This window comes from Lichenostomus cassidix, chromosome 1Aa (assembly GCF_008360975.1).
Source record: "Lichenostomus cassidix isolate B80296 chromosome 1Aa, HeHo_3.0, whole genome shotgun sequence".
NCBI lineage: Eukaryota > Metazoa > Chordata > Aves > Passeriformes > Meliphagidae > Lichenostomus > Lichenostomus cassidix.
In genome coordinates, this window is record NC_139480.1 from 13,431,280 (window position 1) to 13,437,279 (window position 6,000).

Consider the following 6,000-nt stretch of genomic DNA (forward strand, 5'->3'; position numbering starts at 1 on the left):
GGAAGGTTTTCATTAAGTCAACAAGGGTGTTAATTTATAGCATGTTTGCTACTTCACTCCAAATACTCCTCCAGATGAGAGCTTGCTCCCTCACGCTTGCTGCATGCCAAAGATTAACGAGCGTTTTGTTTACCTGAGTGCTTGATGCAGTCCTTCACCCCTTCCACCCTCCACAGTGGGCTCTTGGCCTCTGCTGCAGGTTGAGTTGCTGCTCAAACTGCAGAAGATTTTTCTGGTTGAAATAAAACATATCTATGTGGGGTTTTGACCTAAGAATGGCTATTTATGGATATAATGTTGTGACTTAAAGCATTACAAATGCAAAGCCAAATTTTGCAAAAACTCCCATTTGCACAAGGTCTGTTATTGCATACTGAGAGCTAATCATTAGTGGAGTATGAATCTACCAAAGCAGAGCTACTTCCCCACTCACAAACACTGCATTTTGTCAGTTTTTTGATAGCAAAAAGATTTTCTCAGAGTTGAACAGCTGAAGGTTTATTATTGGATTAAGGAAAAACTAGCCAGCAATGCAATGAAAAATAAATGTATAAAGAATTATCACTACTTTTTGGGGAACTGCAATTACTTATATCACATATTCTATAGGAAATTTCAATCATTGCATCTGAGATGTGAGATCATCAGTTTCTAACAAAGTCTGTTGTAGTACAAAATGAACGCAGAACAAGCTGTACTGCATTTTCATATTTACAGCAAGGCCCATGAAAATTATCCAATAAAAGGAATGGTTCCTCATTGGCCTGTACTAGTTCAAGTTGTTTTTTTTTTCTTATTTTGTGTGGTGTCTCTTCATTATTACATAACCTTATAGAAAAGATGATACCACTCAGGTCTAAGGTGTACCTGAAGGACTCTTGTACCACAAGAGTCAAAGATCTCTGGATCTGTGTGATCCCATGAGAAACTCTTCTCTACTGCTTTGTGTTTTGTAGAGCTGCTTACATGATGTGCAGTGACATGACATACAAAATGAGTGTCATTGTGCTTGGTACGCCCAAGTAAAAGTCAATGGATATTTAAGTCCACTTTTATCCAGAAAGATGTCTTGAATCCACTGCTTTCATTCCAGTTTGTTGTGCAAATGCAGATGTAGGTTATGGGTAATAAGCTGCCACACCAGCTGTTGCAAGACCACACTCAAGAGGAGATAAGTCAGCAAGAAATGAAACCAGGAATTACACTACAACAGTGATCTCTTTTTTGTATGACACGTAGAGACTAACAAGAGACAAGCTCTCTAAGTCCATTAACAATGCTCTGGGAGATGGGAAAACATAAGAAAATGTCAATATGATTTGAATCACTCTTACATTTGCAATAGCCAGGGCCTGGATAATATCAGCCATTTGTTCCTAGATCAGGATGTCTCATTTCCATTCACTCCCTTCTTCTCTCAGTGGTGGGCGTTTGAAAGCAGCAGGTAACACCACAGCCTCCTTCTCTCACTGATATAGAGCTGGTTGGTGTATCCCCAAAAAACACTGCCTCTCCAGGGTCCCATCCCTACCTGCTTGAGCCTTGTGCAGAAATACCTAAATTCAGTGCTCAGCTGCTAAAAACATGAGGGCTGTGCTAGGGAACAGTTGTTCCATGGGTACAGCCCTGGATCACACTGGCAGAGCTCCTCAGGCAGAATCAGTCTTGTAGGTACCAGGCTTTTCCTGCCACAAGAGCAGTCTGTAAGACAGTGGGGATGGCAGACATAAACAGCTTCTGGAGAAGGAGTGCATTTTCCATAGGCAACAGCTCCCATTCTCTCCTGGTCTCATCAGCCTGGGTATAGCAACAGAGGATGTGCTGAAGAGCCATTGAGACAAGCTCATGAGCCCTTGGCGATTTAGCAAGGATTTAGCAACCTCCAGCAGCACAGAAGAAGGATCTTCTGTGTCTGACACATCAAACACTGTCTCAGCCTTTGGTAATCGTGAGCTTACACATGTGATGCATGCAGAAAGCTGCCCAGGTCTCACTGTTGAGTTCCTACATGGAAAAGGGTCTCATGCACCCCTCTTACAGAGCATCTTTGTGTTGGGGAGCCTGGGATGCTGTCTCCCTGGACAGACAATTGCTCTTTGAGATGCTGGAGGTAAAGAGAGACCTAAGAAGGAGTAATAACCAAAGTTACAGTCAAAAGAAAGCTCTCAGGTGCCTGTAACAGCCCACCAAGCTCCCCATGGGCATTTCATGCTCATGCTGACATGCACCACAGCGAGGAAGCTGCTGTGCTGCCATAGAGGGTAATATGCTGCAACATCACTCACACAACTGGAGGACTTCTTTAAGTTTGCTCTTTGCACACAACTTAAGCTGAAAATATGTCTTCTCATGAAGTGGAGCGTGAGAAGCAGCAGCCATAACAACAAAAGCTGTGCTGTCTCTTGGGAAAAAGCGTTTATGTCCTCTGCAGTGGAGAACATGCTGCAGTAGAAGGCTGCAGTTGGAAAATCTGCTCTGCTGTTTTCTCTGAAGCAGAGCAGAGAGCATGTCTTGCAAGCAGATAGTTCAGAAGAAGCCTGGACACTGAACAAAAAAATCCCTGGATTACAGAAGCAATGGTGCCCCTCCTGTTGTGCAATGAGTTGGGTTACACTGTGCCGAGATTGGGGAATTGCAGTGGTAGTGCCTGGCTGGTCTGTAAGGCTGTGTTTGAGTGTGGCTTTGAACAGCAATATCAGGCAACATAATAAAAATGTGAGCAGGCTACACGAGGTTTGCTCAGACCTACAGCACCTCCGGTGCTCAGAGATGTGTTCAAAACTGTAGTATGGACCAGTTTGAATGGAGGGAGGAAAAATCACACCACCCCGTGAGAAACATCACATCACTGGAAAAGACCAAGAGATGCTCTAACATGGAGAATAAGCAAATGTTTGGAGCCAGGAGCTGAAGTCTGTTGTTGCCACATGCATTTTTTGGAATTGCACAGACCTATTGAAAGTTTTTAATGTAGTACAAAAAGGATGTGGCAAATTCTGAATGTCATTAAAACCAACTCAGATTTCCAAATTAACTCCTTGTCTGCCTAGCCTTTTCATAGAGACAGTCCACTTACAAATCCTTGAAAACAAGAAAAGGTGCAATGTACTACTTTTGACTTTTCAACAGGGAAGCTTAGCCAGGAGGTTAATCTCTGAAAGTCTTGAGCCTGGTTAACATTGCATGCAGTGGCAGAATTCCATGCTACTATTACTTGACTTTGCTAGGATTTCCAGAGAGCTGCCATGTCTATGGTATGAAGACTCTGCATGGCTGAACTGTACTTTACTGGTGAAAGACAGTAGTGAACAAAAGAAGAGTTTTCAGACAGAATATTTCTTCTTGAAAAATCAACACAACTGGAAGGCCACTGGCTCCTTGTGAAGTTCCTTCCATCATAAATCATGCTAAAGCTCGTTGGAAACGGAAGATATTGCAGCCCTATTCATTCTCATTAGGCAGCAGGGAACAACTAACTTCCTTTATGGAATAAACTATCTGAAACAATAGGATGCACCATCCAAAAGGCAGGCACATGGTGTGAGCCTTCTGAGGGAGCCAAGCTGTGCCAGCAAAGTGCTTTGCCGAGTGTTGCTGGGTATTCCAAACTGCAGGAGCCACTCACTGGAAAAGAGCTTGGAGCTGCAAGCAAAGTGTTTCCTCATTTAAGCAAAGAAAGCTGTGCCTGTTCTTTGTAAATAAGGAGCTAGGTTTTGAAACAATCCTGACACTAGAGAATTAACTGAAACAATCCAAACTTTGGCTAAACACGAGGGTCAAAAAAGGATAATAAATCCTCTTTTTCCTGTTAACAAAACCCACAACTTTATTTTCTATTGCTTTAAAAAAAAATTACATCATGAGTAATTTTGGAAATTCCTAAATATTACTTCATTTGCCTGGCAGGAGCATCCTGTCTTGTCTCTTCTTTCTCTCTCAACAGTCCTTGCAGCAGGAACAGTCTCCCTTCAGACACTGGAGGTTTGGTACAACTCTGTCTGACATGATTACATCCATGTGGCAAAGTAGAAAGTATAAAAAAAGAGCATGGATTTTCTGGATGATGTAGGCTGCAGATGACAAACATGAAGGATGATGGGTCCAACTGAAGAAATCTGAAGAGTATTGGGAATCTTTGGAGCAGGGAAAGCAAGGAGAAGGCAGAGATGTGAGCAGGAGAGGGAACCCAAAACAGAGAGATGCAAGAGGAGGTGAGCAGAGAGGTCAAAAACTTTAATGATAATACAAAGTTATTGCTGGGGAATACCAGGGCAGATCTTAAGAGAGAGAATGACCAGCCCAAGAAATGGCAAATGAAATTCAGTCTAGGCAGGTGTAAAGCCATGAATGCATTTAAGGAGAAGCAGCTTCATCTTCACATATAAATAATGTTCTCCATGCTTACTGCTGCTGCTCAGGAGAGAAGCCTTGGTTTAACTACTGTAGACACTTTTTTGAAAATATAAAATCACTGCTTCACAACAGTCAAGGAACAAATGAATGTTTGGGATTACTACAAAAGGAAAAGCCAATAAAGCAGAAAGATCACTGTTCTGCTGCATAAATCCTTCTCGCACCCACACCTTGGATACTCTGTGCAATTCTGGGCACTTGAAAAGGATAGAGAAGGCATGGAAAAGATTCAGGAAGAGTAACAGGGTGAGCAAAGGTGTGGCACAACTTCTGTACGAGGAACGGTGCAGGAGAATAGGACTGCCAAAGCTGGAAAAGATAATAGATGGGGGACACAGCACAGGGAAAACTATGAAATCATTAATAACACAGAGAGAGGGGATATGGATCGAGTGCTGATTGTGTCTCCAGGACAATGAGGTACCAGCCTATGAAGCTGGTAGGAGCCAAGTTCTGAGCAAACAGAGGGAAGGAGTTTGTCATGCAGCAGGCAGTGGACCTGCCAAGGGTGTCCTTTCAAAGCATGCTGAAGACACAAGGAGCTCACATGCTCACCCAAGTGTTTGGAGAGGTCCATGCACAGACAAACCTCAGCAGGTTCAGGAAATCCTCTGAGCTGAAAATAGTTGGAAACTGCAGTAACTGATTGATACGAATCTGCTTATGGCCCCTGTTGAAGGCAGAGTGTAGATGGATGGGTTAGATGATCCAAACCAGCACAGCTGTTCTTACCTGGAGTGGAAATAGATAAGATAGACTCAAGTAAATACAGGAACCCTGAAGGGAGCTTAGGTGGCAGCATGCAGCACAGCAAGAGCTGAAATCAGGGATTGGGGTGAAATTGGCACAGTTTAACTGCAGTCCAAAGGTGTGGTAGATAAGGAGGCAGAAGAAAAGCTGCAGTTTCAACTCCATCAATGCTTGGGCTGAGCCCAGACATGCCCCACTGCAATCAGGAGCAAAGCTTCCACTGACTCCAGCAGATCAAGCCCTCAAGACATAAAGGCAAGCAGTTAAATGAGGAGTTTCAGGGTCAAAGAATATCTTCAAGATAACAGGAGACACGGCACAAGTGAGTCTGTACTGGCAGAATTTGCAATTTATCTGTATTTATCAGCCAGATCCAACTTATTTCCATCCCAATCAGATCCAAGAAAATTTTGAATTTAGAGATATTCCTTTGCAGAGTCTGCATAATCCTAAATAATAACTACTGTGTAGGTATTGCCCTCAGCACAGTTATTTTTTCAATCTTTTTAATAAGCACTTTGAAATAAGTGGAGTTGCCTCCATTTAAATATGATATAATCTAGTAGTGAGAAGTTAGAGAGTCATGGCCCCAAGGCAGGGTGCAAAGCCTCCCAAACGGCCAAGAGTTTCAATTCTCCTTAAGGGCATGTGGGTGTAAGAAATATGGCCTCCAAGTGGAAGGAATCACTATTCATTAGTTACTCAAAGCATTCTTGTATCAGCAATAAACAGAAAAATAAATATGTTTCTTCACAGAACGAAAGAATGCTTCACATTCTTGGGGATATTTCTAAATATCATGATTTTTCTCATACAGAAAACAATTATTTTGGGTAA